This window comes from Neovison vison, chromosome 4 (genome assembly GCF_020171115.1).
Source record: "Neovison vison isolate M4711 chromosome 4, ASM_NN_V1, whole genome shotgun sequence".
Classification (NCBI taxonomy): Eukaryota; Metazoa; Chordata; class Mammalia; order Carnivora; family Mustelidae; genus Neogale; species Neogale vison.
The window spans coordinates 14,233,401-14,246,826 of record NC_058094.1 but is presented as its reverse complement, the minus strand read 5'-3'; the positions used below and the strand labels follow the sequence as shown (position 1 = coordinate 14,246,826).

Sequence of the window (13,426 nt, the reverse complement as noted above, 5' to 3'; positions counted from 1 at the left end):
ATTGGTCCATTAACTTGGGTCTCTGTGGTGAAAAGCAGTATCTTATTACTTGGGAATTGACTTGTGAGTTTAATAAGTAATAACATTCACCACCCTGAAAATCTCAGGAGAGAAATGTTGCAGAATGTAATTGAGATATTCTCTCTCAATTTATTTAGAGGCAATTGAGGGGTGAGTGCAAAGTTCTGAATAGTCCTCTGTATTGCACCTTGCACATTTGGAAGAACTCAACACATGTTTCCCCCACTCTCAGAAAGAAACCCCCAATATCACCTCTCAGACTTTTCTGATACCTTAGGACACATTTTGCACAAAATAAAATGAGGTCAAGCACAGATGTTCACAGGCACGGGTCAAAGCTCTGGCAACTTGATGCTGAAATATGAGCGTAGGTCTGGGGACGGAGCTGGGAGTCTCCTCTCCCTGCTTGGGTGCAACTGCTTCTATAATGGCTGCTACAAAATAATCCAGAATGCTATTTTCACATTCAGCGCTCCCTCCTTTTTTTTGGTAAAAGCAAAAACACTCTACAGGTTTCTTTCAGTTAGTGAATACAGCTGTTAATGTAGGTCTTTCATAAAGGCAACGTTGTGTAACATGGACTTTGGAAAAGCAGGGGATGCCTGTATTTACAATTCTGATCATCTTTGTTTTTTTTTTTTTTTTAAGATTTTATTTATTTATTTGACAGACAGAGATCACAAGTAGGCAGAGAGGCAGGCAGAGAGAGAGGAAAGGAAGCAGGTTCCCTGCTGAGCAGAGAGCCCGATGCGGGGCTCGATCCCAGGACCCTGGGATCATGACCTGAGCTGAAGGCAGAGGCTTTAACCCACTGAGCCACCCAGGCACCCCCTGATCATCTTTCTTATTTTAAGTGTAATATTTTAATATGAGATCTGGAAATGATAGAAGAACCATATAATCTGTGTTTCTTCAACAATTCTATAGTGATGAACAATAGAAATCACACTCATGCACACAACACACACACACACACATACACACACACACACACACACACACACCTCTCTGGAAACATAGATCGGTTTCCCTTGGAGTTGAAAGGGAGTGAGGGGTGGCTAAGAACAAGCTCTGTTTATAGTCACCCTCTTTACCATAATCCAGCACCAATCAAGATACAGTTTGCTGTTTTAAAAATGACAGCTACTTTTTGTTTTCCCAAGTGTACAATTGTATCTGGATATTAATCCAGTGTTTTCTCTAGGCATGTCCTCTGGAGACTCACTGATGTAGCTAATTTCCAGATTTTGTACATCCAGAAGTGGAGCCCCAGAAAGGAGACACGATGTGCCCGAGTATACACAGCCTGTTGTTGACAGAGACAGAGCAAGACAAAATTCTCTTTTGCTGGGGACCAGGGCTGCTCATTCTGTTTCTCACTCTGCCAGCCTCCGGATCAAGGAAAATGATAATGGGGACTAAAATAAAGCCTGTCTCAACTTCAGAAATTTTCCTCAAATAATTGAATCAGTACGTTTGTGGCTTCTTGGGAATCATTATGTTAGACCCAGGATAGAAATAGCCCATCCCTTGGTTGAAAAGTGTTATATTTAAATTGATACTGCTTCTCCCCAATGTACAATTAGGAAAGACAAAGACCTACTTTTGTAAGCATTGTTAAGGGAAAATGGAGCAGGTGTCTTCTTTCTCTCTAGGTCAGTTGTAGTCTTGAAGTCTTTCTTTGTCTAGGTGTCTATTGTTCTTAATTGCCAGGAACGTTTCTCAGGGTGGCAGGTGAAGATCTCTCTGGTTGAAGAGATAAACTCACAGAGCCAGGGAAAGGGGACACCTAGCATGGGCCAAATGCCCATTGAGCCTTTAGAACTACCCTGCAGGCCAGGCATCATCATTCCTTTGTGTATTCCTCTGTCCATTCATCTATACATCATTATTTAGCACTGGCTTTGTGCCAGCAGTGTTGTAGTGATGCTGAATAAAAGAGACATTGTTCCTGTCTTTGTGGACCTTACTCTCCAGCACAGTAGTCAGATAGTAAGTGAATTATTAAATGCAATTGTCACTACCAATCCCATTTCAAAGATGAGGAGCCTAAGGCTTAGTGGATTAAAATGCCTCCCAAAAAGCCATTCAGCAGTCAAACAGGAAACATCAAGGTCCCCAGCTTGCTGGGTTCCACCATGCTGAGTCTTAGCCTTCTGCTTCCAGAGAGAATGCATGCATGCGTATCTCAAGGGAAAACTTTCTTTCACCAAAAACAAGGAGGTCCAAGTCTTCATTAGTGAAAGCAGAAAAAGCAGAGGATCAATTTTTAAAATTTTCTTCTATTTTCTGACATTTTATTTTATTTTATTTTCTGATAGATTTTAATTTTTAGATCAATTTTAGATTCATAGTAAAATTGAGCAGAAAGAACTGGGAGTTCCCATATACTTCCTGTCTCTACACCTGTGCACCCCCCCCATTATCAATGCCCTCCACTCAAGTGGTGCATTAGTTACAATTAATGAGCCAACATAATGCATCATCACCCCAAATCCATAGTTTACATTAGGGTTCACTCTTGGTGGTGTACCTTCTAGGGGTTTGGGCAATCATATTGTGTAATCATATGTATCTGCCATTATAGTAACATACAGAATAGTTTCACTGTCCTAAAAATCATTTGTGCTCTGCTAATTCACCCCTTCCCCTAACTCTTGGCAATCATGTATCCTTTGTCTTCATAGTCATACTTTTTCCCAGAATGTCACATGGTCAGAATTATGCAGTATCTAACCTTTCCAGACTAACTTCTTTCACTTAGTACTATGCATTTAAGGTTCTTGGTTGTTTCATGGATAGCTCATTTAATTTTAGTGCTGAATAGTATTCTGTTGTCTAGATGTATAACTGTATTGTGACAGGTGTTGGATTTTGTCAAACATTTTTTCTGCATCTATTGAGATTATCATGTAGTTTTTGTTTTAATTATGTTAATATGGTGTATTACATAAATTAAATTGCAGGTGTGTAACTAATCTATACATCCCAGTTGGTCATAGTATGTAATTTTTTTGCCTGTGTGCTGCTGGATTTGGTTTGTGGGAGTCTTTTGAGGATTTTTGTATGTATATTCATAAGATACATTGTTCTATAGTTTCACTTCCCATAATATCTGTCTGGTTTGATATTAGGATATTACTGGCCCTATAGAATGATTTGGACTGTGTTTCCTTCTTCTCTCTTTTTTGGAAGAGTTCATGAAGTATTTGTATTGTTTTCTTCTGTGTCATAGAACCCATCAGTGAATCCATCTGGACTTGAAGGTTTTGTTTGTTTTGTTTTGTTTTTTGTTTTTTTACTAGTTCTATCTCTTGACTTGTTATAGGTCTATTTAGGTTGTCAACTTCTTCCTGAGTAAATTCCAGAATTCTCCATTTCATCTAACCTGTATCACTTGTTTCTCAGTTGTTCATACTATTCTCTTATGGACACTTTATTTCTGTAAGGTTGATAGCAAATTTCCCTTCCATTTCCAATTTTAGTAATTTCAATCTTTTCTCTTTTTCTCTTGGTCAATCTTGCTAAATATTTACCAATTTTGTTTATCTTTTCAAAAGACCACTTGGTTTTGTTAATTTTTTTATTGTTCCTATGTTCTCTAATAGTTTCTATTTTATAAATTTATTCCCTAATGTTTATTATTTCCTTCTTTGCTCTTGCTTTACATTTAGTTTTCTGTTATTTATCCAGTGTCTTAGGGGGAAAGTTAGTTTATTATTTTGAGGTCTTTTTCCTTCTCTTCCTTCTTTCTCTCCCTCCCCCTCCTTCTCCTTTCTTCTTCTTTAATACAGTTATTCACATATTTACAGCTCTAAATTTTCCTCTTAGGAACTTGTATTGCTGTATTTTATACATAGCATGTCTTAATTTATATTCATTTTAAAGTATATTCTAAATTTTGTGATTTCTTCTTTGATTCATTAGTTACTTAGGAGTGTTTTGTTTAGTTTTCACATATTTACCAGTTTCCTATATTACTTGTTGTTATTGATTTATAATTTTTTCCATTGTTTTTAGAATGACATTTCAATTTAATTCTTTTTAATTTTATTGAGTTTTTTTTTTTAATTGCCTAGGATATGATCTTTTCTGGAGAATGTTTCATGTGCACTTGAGAAGAATATACAGTTGACTTTTGAAGAATGTAGGAGGTAGGACAACGACCCTCTGTATAGTCAAAAGCTGCATGCAACCTTTGACTCCCCAAAACTTCTACTGTAGGAGTGCCTGATCTCAGTCAGTTAAGCATCTGCCTTTGGCTCAGGTCATGATCCCAGGATCCTGGGATTGAGCCCCACATCAGGCTCCCTGCTCAGCAAGGATTCTGCTTCTCCCTCTGCCTACTACTTCCCAGGCTTGTGCTTGTTCTCTCTCTCTCTCTCTGTCAGATAAATAAATAAAATCTTAAAAAAACAAAACAAAACAAAAACACTTCTACTGTTGACACATATTTTGTGTGTTAAATATATTACATACTGTATTCTTACAATAAGTAAATTAGAGAAAAGGAAGTGTTATGAAGAAAATCATAAAGGGAGGTATATTATAGTATATATATTATAAGACATAGTATAGTATCTATATATTATAGAAAGTCATAAGGAAGATATGTTATAGTACTATACTGTATTTATTAAAAAAAAAAAAAAAAGGGTGTAAATGGACCTGCACAGTTCAAACCCATGCTGTTCAAGGACCAACTGTATATTCTAATGCTGGGTGACATGTTCTAAAAATGTCTGTTAAAGCTAGTTGATTTATTGTGTTGTACACATCTATTTCCTTGTCGGTCTTCTGCCTGGTTATTCTACCCATGGTTTAAAGTGGGGTTTTGAAGTCTCCACGTGTTACTATTTGAATTTCTTATTTCTCCCTTCATTTCTGCCCATTTTGCTACAGGTATTTTGGTTCTTTGTTGTGAGTTGCAACTAAAAATTTTCAAGTAAAATAGAAAATATAAGAATGCGTTTCTGCAGTAAGGTTAACAATGTTGGGATATGCCTTTTTGAGTTATGTGTATGTTTGGATCTGTATGTGTGCTGTGATGTAAAATACATTTGTTGTGGAAAAAAAGCATTTGAAAGCCATAAATTCACCAAACTCTGGCCTTACTGCCTTTGGGCTTTCACAGGCAGGATTAAAGCCCCACCCCATTTCTCTGCTTTATTTGACTAACCACTGCTATTTTTATCAGCCTCGGTTTAGATAATACTTCCTTGAGGGTGACTTCCTAAATCTATATGATAAGTTAATTTTGCTGCATGATCCCATAGCACCTTGTACTGCCTCTACTGCAGAGTTTACTGGAATGATTTCTCTCTTTCCCTTCCTTGCTCTAAGGCTGGTAAGAATACAGATTACATAGAGCAGCAAGCAGATACTTGACATGTTGCTGATGGTCAAGAAATAATGACAGAGATTATGAATGAAGCACAAGATAGTAACAAATGATACCTCCTACACTGACAAAGGCTGATTAATAAATATATCTGTAAGAGTTTACCATGTGTCAGATACTGGGCTAATTGTTGCGATGTTTTTGTGAAAACATTCTTGAAGATGTAATATGGCGGTTTCCATTATAGAGAGAAGCAAATTGAGCCTCAAGGAGGTAAATTAGATTCCCTATTGTTATACTACACTATCTAAGTAAGGGACAAAGCAAAAGTCCTGCAAGAATTTGGCAGGGAGGTGGGGGGAGGGTACCTGGGTGGCTCAGTGGGTTAAGCTTCTGCCTTTGGATCAGGTCATGATCTCAGGATCCTGGGATAGAGTCCCAAATCGAGCCCCAAATCCAGCTCTCTGCTAAACAGGAAGCCTGCTCCACCCCCACCCCCCCGCGTCTGCCTCTCTGCCTACTTGTGATCTCTCTCTGTCAAATAAATAAATAAAATCTTAAAAAAAAAAAAGAATTTAAGGGGGAAAAAAAAGAGATAGTAGTTGACTGGAAAGGTTTGTGAAGACTTATTATAGGAGAGGAATCAACCCTAGGCCTTGAGGAATGCTGGAATCTGGGGCCAAGCAAGTGAGTAAGGCAAGCAGCCTATGTGCAGAGGTGGAGGTAGCAGAATCAGAATTCATCTCAGGATTTACATTTGAAAATACTCAAACTCGCAACACAGCAGCAACATGAAAAAAATTAAATAGGTCCCTTTCAAGTTAAGCAAAGCAAAATGTATTACACTCGCTCCCTTCTCACAGGATCATCAGTAAGTAAGGCAGGCCTTGGAATGACAAATTAGGGCAGCAATCTGCTAGGCATCCCTTGTTGAAGACTAAAAAGTCCCTTCTTGGTTTAGTGTTAGTGAAATGTGGAGATACTGCACCATCTAGTGGTCTTACTGGATGCTGTCTACATTGATTTTTGCTTTCTTGATTAATGTGTCCTGAAACAATGGAGATTCCAGTTTGCTGAAGATCAGGGTAAATTTTTGTCCCTCAAGATTTCTCGAGGACTGAGGTGTGTTGATGAAACAACCAAACGGGTCAGGACTTTCAGGCACTATCATGAATGGAGATGTCTTGAGAGAGCTGTTTCCTGGTTTAAATGCATGGAAAATCTTAGGTAGGTTTTATAAGAAAATTATTGGAAATATTATCGCTCTCGAATTCTAGGAAGAGAAAATTTTCAAGTGTAATAAATAAAAAGAGATCCCCAAGCCAGTGTTCTGAGCCGTAGCTCAAGGTAGAACCTCCCAGGTTATAAGAACAAATTCTATTGTCTGTCATTTCTGAGTCAGTTTTGCTTTATTGATTTGTATCATCATTGTGGTTTTGTATTATGATGCTTTTGGATGCCTGTGCATTTTTTATTGGATGTCAAGCATTGTCAATCTTACTTTGCAGGGTCCTGATATTTTTGTATTCCTGCAAATATTCTTGAGTGTTATTGTAGGGCCCAGTTAAGTTACTTAGAAATAGCTTCATCCTTTTGAGTTTGCATTTTTTTAAATATTTCATTTATTTATTTGAGAGAGAGAGAGAAAGCATGACGGAGAGATCACAAGCAGCGGGGAGGAATAGAGGAAGAAGCAGACTCCTCGCTGAGCAATAAGTAATCAGGAAACCGATGTGGAACTCCATCCCAGGATTCTGAGATCATGTCCTGAGCCGAAGGCAGAGGTTTAACGGACTGAGCCGTCCAGGAACCCCTGAGTTTTCTTTTTAAGCTTAGAAAGTACCAATAGCACCAAAACAGTGTTTGATTTAGGGTAGGGTCTTTCTCTTCATTACCTACAAGCCAAGAGTGGTTTTTACATTTTTAAGTTGTAAAAGGAATAATAATAATAATAATAAAAAACAGAAACTGAATGTGGCCTGCAAAGCTTAGAATATTTACCACCAAGTGCTTCAGAGAAGATTGCTATGGTTAGTTTTTGAATAGGATTGAGGCAAGACCATTCTTAGTGTTCTGACTGATGCCATATCTATTACGAGATTTTTTCACTCTGGTTCTTGATGACTATTAGAATTTCTGCTTGGATGTCATATTCATTGGTCTGACATTAGCCAAACCAGATCATATGATCATGTGTAACAATGTGATGAGATGTAAGCTCCGCCCTAAGGAGTCATGTCACATTGTGTCAACAGGTGGGATCACACAATCATAAATCAAATCTAACATACCCAGCCAGGCTAAATAAGGTAAAGAGGTTCCTTTCATGCAATATCAACTCAGAGCCTTTGTATGTGATTGTAGAGTTTCTTGGAATGCCAGTGAGTTCTCAAAAATAATTTTTGCTCTGATCTTGTGTTTACATCCTGGTATCATGATCATTTATATAAACTTATTTGAAAATTACATTATTACATTATGGAAGTGTTAGCAAATTATTATTAATTAGGTATTAATGAAAGTCTTGAATTTAACTATTAGGAGATTTCAGAGCCCGCATTTCCATTCATGTTTCCACACTATTGATGAGAAGGGAGGGAAGCAAGAAACAAACAAACATATAAATGTATTGGGTGCCTGAACTTGCAAGAACCTGACCTTGCCTGACCTTGTAGAACCTGTATCCTTATTGCTTCTTTTCAGCTTCACCAAAACTCTCCATGGTAGGTGTTAGTGACCCTGTTTGATGGACAAGGAATTTGAGTTTTACAATAACTAAGTTGGTCATAGTTTGGATTGTCAGCAAATGTTGGAGTGGGGATGAAAGTGCAGGTCTGTCTGACCACAAGGTTGTCATCTTATGGCCATGACATATTGCTCCCCACAGTAATGAGGGAGGGAAGTAGTCAGCCGCTGTGCAGTCAGCAACTTATTCCCCCGAAGCTCCTTCCTACTCATTCATGTGTGGTGGCCATAAAGAAAATGAGATCACTTATATTGAAAAAAAGTCTGACTACTGGCTTATCAGAATTCATGATTTTCCTTTGTAGAGGAATCCAAACTTGAGACTTACACTTCCTGATTTACTAGTACTGAAAGCAGTGATCTGGTCAAAGCAGAGCTTTTGGTCCCTTAATTACAATGATGTTGTAATTAGTTAAATGTTATGAATAGTTCAATATCTGAAGATTCTCACAGGAACTACTTTGACATTGGTTATAGTAACTTCTTTATAGATGTCTCTCCTGAGGCAAGTGAAGTAAAAGCAAAAGTATATTACTGAGACTATATCAAAATAGAGAGCTTCTGCTCAGTGAAGGAAATAATCAACAAAACGAAAAGACAACTTGTGGAAAAGGAGGAGACACTTGCAAATACGTATCTGATAAAGTGTTAGTATCCAAAAATATATGAAGAACTGATATAGCTCAACACCCAAGGAACAAATAATCTAATTAAAGGTGGGCAGAAGTCATGAACAGATATTTCTTCAAAGAAGACATACAAATGGCCAACAGACACAGGAAAAGATGCTCAACATCACTTATCATCAGGGAAACGCAAATCAAAACTGCAATGAGATATCATCTCACACTTGTCAGAATGGTTAAAATCAACAACACAAGAAACAACAGGTGTTGGTCAGGATGTGGAGAAAGGGCAACACTCTTGCACAGTTGGTGGGAATGCAAACTGGTATAGTCCATCTGGAAAATAGTATGGAGCGTCCTCAAAGTTAAAAATAGAACTACGGGGTGCCTGGGTGGCTCAGTGGGTTAAGCCTCTACCTTCAACTCAGGTCATGATCTCAGGGTCCTGGGATCGAGCCTCTCATCGGGCTCTCTGCTCGGCAGGCAGCCTGCTTCCTCCTCTCTCTCTCTCTCTCTGCCTGCCTCTCTGCCTACTTGTGGTCTCTGTCAAATAAATTTAAAAAAAAAATAGAACTACACTATGATCCAGCAATTACACTGCTAGGTATCTCCCTAAAGAATACAAAAATAGGGGTGCCTGGATGGCTCAGCCAGTTAAGCCTCTGCCTTCGGCTCAGGCTGTGGTCCCGGGGTCCCGGAATGGAGCCTTACGTTGGGGTCCCTGCTTGGTGGGAAGTCCACTTTTTCCTCTCTGTACCCCCAACCCCAACTCATGTTCTTTCTCTCTTGCTCACTCTCTCTCTCAAATAAAAATAAATAAAATCTTTTTAAAAAGAACACAAAAATAATAATTCAAGAGGCTACATGCACCCAATGTTTATAGTAGCATTATCACAATAGTTAAATTATAGAAATAGCCCAAGTGTCCATCAACTGATGAATGGACCAAGATGTGATGTGTTGTGTGTGTGTGTGTGTGTGTGTGTGTGTGTGTGTAATGGAATATTAGCCCTAGTATGAAATCTTGCCATTTGCAACAAAATGGATGGAACTAGAGAGTATAATACTAAGCAAAATAAGTCAGTCAGAGAAAAACAAATACCATATGATTTCATTCATATGTGGAATTTAAGAAACTAAGCAGAGTGAATAAAAGGATCGAGAGAGAGAAGAGTGAGAGAAACCAAGAAACAGACTCTTAACTATGGAGAACAAACTATGGGTTACCAGAGGGGAGGTAGGGTGGGGAGATGTGTTAAAACAGGTGATGGGGGGACGCCTGGGTGGCTCAGTTGGTTAAGCAGCTGCCTTCGGCTCAGGTCATGATCCCAGCATCCTGGGATCGAGTCCCACATCGGGCTCCTTGCTCAGCAGGGAGCCTGCTTCTCCCTCTGCCTCTGCCTGCCATTCTGTCTGCCTGTGCTCGCTCTCTCTCCCTCTCTCTCTCTCTCTGATAAATAAATAAAATTAAAAAAAAAAACAAAAAACAGGTGATGGGGATTAAGGAGTGCACTTGTGATGAGCCCTGGCGGCATGTACAGAAATGTTGAGCCACTATATTGTACACCTAAACCAATATTACTCTGCATGTTAACTAAATGGAATTCACATAAAAGCTTCAGAAAAATATCCGAAGATTCTGAAGAAAAAGAGTTGCTTATAATTATTTTAAATTGATCTGGTTAAATGGCAATTGCTCATGCTGTTAAAAACAAAAACAAAAAACAAAAACAAAACAAAACAAAAACCCCAAAAAACAAACAAAAAAAAACCTTAAGCATAAAGCATAACAATCCTTTGTGTAGTTCGCCCATGGTCTATTCAACCAGCCCCTGATTGATGGACGTTTGGGTGATTTCCAGTTATTTGTTTTTACAAACAATGCCTCCTTTGTATCAGCTTTTGCTACAAAATGAAATGCAGCAAATAACCACAAAAATTCAATTGACTATAAAAGTAATCATTTATTGTTTACATCTCTTAAAGCCCAGCTATGGGTCTGGCACACTGTCCCTTCCATTTACATAGTATCATTGAAAGCTCTTCATCCTCACAATTTACATAGTATCATTCAAGTAAGTCTCAGGGTCAAGCTGAAAGTTCAGGATGGAGAAATGGTCCACCCATGATGAGATCATGTCAAGGTTGTGGATACAAGGCAGGCGGAATTGTTGGGGTGAATGACACAGTATACTGCAGACTTACGTGAAATTTTGTCCATGTATCTTTGAAATATATTCCTAGCAGTGGGACAGCTAGGACAAAGATGAAGTACACATGTGATTTTTCTAGATTTTACCAAATTCTCCTTCACAGTAGTTTAACTATTTATTTCTATAAGCATTATTTGCGATTGTTTTCCCATGGCTTATTTTGTCCATCAGTATAGTTTTAACTTTTATTTCTAGCATTATGAACAAGGTTAATGATCTTTTCATGAATTTAAAAGCCATTTCCTTTTGTGTATATGTGAACAGCTGGTCTTTGCTCCCAGCACTTACCCCTCCTTGGAAGATACAGTCTGCTCCAATTCCGCAGCGGGAACCCATGTCCAAGGACATAACTGTGTGAGAGAGAGAGGCGTTGTCGAGACCCTCTGGATGGTACATGTGACTGAACTCTGTTAAGGTCTCCGTGTAAATGAACAGGGCATCCACCTGTCTCGTGCCTCCCAAGACAAGGTTTGCTGTAAGTTCTATTGTCTGTTAAACTGGTGACCTACAAATCTGGGGTGACCTGCCTCTTCTTCCTTTCTTCCATCTCTCCTTGCCATCCATGCACCAGGACCAGGTTCAGGGTTCACCCTGTGAGGTCCCAAGTCTGCAAACCAACAGTAAGGGTCTCATCTTTTCTTCCTCTATCTTTAGAGAAGCTGTTTACACCATAGGGAAATAACCAGTTTGTGAATATGTTTTTCCAGTGTGTTACTTGAGTCAAATTTCAACTTTTAAAGCAGAGCCATACAGTCATCACCCTACTACCAGTTTGAGATGATGCCTGTCGAGGTACTGAAAGTCGTATGTACTTGATCTGTTTCTGGATTTCCTCTTCTGTTCCATTTATATATCTGTCTGATGAGGCACCTGATGAACTTCTAATTATCGAGGTCTTAAATGTTTAAATATCCAATGGGCTAGCCTACCCGATACTTTCAATGATAACTTATCTTGTTCAGAATTTATGATATATTTGCATTAGTTATCTCTTATTGTTTTGTGAAAATTACAACAAACTGAGCAACCTAATCTCTGTTTCTGTGAGTTGGGAATTTGGACACAGCTGGACATAGCTGGGCCTTTTGGCAATGGTCTCAGGAGGCTACAGTCAAGGTGGCAGCTGGGCCACATTCTTACTTGAAGAAATGGATTTCTTAATATTAAATCACCTTTGAATTACTGGAGTAAATTATCTTTGGTCATGATGGACATTTGCTCATGTTCTATTGGAAAATCAACACTTGAAATTGAGGTTTCTCTCTAGATTTTTGTTGTTGTTGTTGTTGTACAATGTTTATCATATTTATGGATCAATATTATTTTACTTTGTTAAACTGATCAGGAATTTTTGTTTGTTTGTTCTTTAACTAGCGTTGGATTATCTAAACTTCAAAGATTTGAGAGAATTTCCCTGCTGAAACCATCTGGGCCTGTTATTTTTTATGGAACAACAGGAACTTTTTAAACTGTTTTATCTATTTTTCATGCATATTACTGATTTTAGACTCTATCTTTCCTGGGGTCAATTTCACTTAGTTGTGTTTTTAAAAAAATTACTGATTCCACTTAGATTTTTGTGAAGTTATCTCTTAGGATTTTAAAATTTTTTCTTTATTTTGCATCTTTGCAAATTTTGTGTATGTGCTTTTTTCTATCTTTTTCTTCTTTGGATTAGTGATTTATCTATTTCTTCATTGATTTTTCAAAGCAGAGTCAGCTTTTAGATTTATCAGTTTTACTATTTTTCTCTAACTTATGACAGTATAAATTAGTCTTATTATACATGTCTTTCTTTTTTGATGGCTTTGTAATCTTTCTAACTTTTAGAGTTGACATTATATTATTTTCATTTGTTTTGCTTTTTATTGATATGGCTATGAAATGGTATAACATATTGTGTAATAACCACTTTAACTGAATCTTATAGAGATGGATATGCTGTGGTCATTATCATTATTTCTGTGAAGTTTTGAAATTCTTCTCCTTTCTGCTAAAACTTGTCTAATAGCATATTTTTAAAAAATATATAGGTGGAAGAGCCTTTTTTTTTGCAGTTGTTACTAATTTATAGTTTTATCCCACTATTGTCAGAGAATTCTCTTGCTGCTATTCTCTGTTCTTTATGATTTACAGAGGTTTTCTTTGGAACATAAGACCTCTTTCATTTTTGTCAGTGTTTCATGTGTACTTGTAAAGAAAGTGTATTCTGACGGATCATAGTCCAAAAATAGAATATATTACATATATGTTATACATTGTAAACTAGACTGCATAGATGTCCACATTGGAATATATATATATATATATATATATATATATATAATATACAGACGCGCGCGCGCACACACACACATTTATATTTTATCTAGATACGTCTACTACTGGATAGAGTGTGTGTGTGTGTGTGTGTGTGTGTGTGTGTTTCACTTCACTGATTATATAGTTACCTTGGATCCCCCAGAGGAGACCCTAAGACA

The 13,426-nt window shown here is 37.7% G+C and overlaps 1 long non-coding RNA gene across 1 annotated transcript in view; it reads left to right on the top strand.

Moving 5' to 3' along the window:
• Nucleotides 1–4,152: 4,152 nt before the first annotated feature.
• Nucleotides 4,153–13,426, top strand: part of LOC122904300 — a 30,724-nt gene continuing 21,450 nt past the window's right edge. The window contains exon 1 of the long non-coding RNA XR_006384178.1: nucleotides 4,153–4,175. This is a non-coding gene — a long non-coding RNA (uncharacterized LOC122904300). The remainder of the gene's footprint in view (nucleotides 4,176–13,426) is intronic.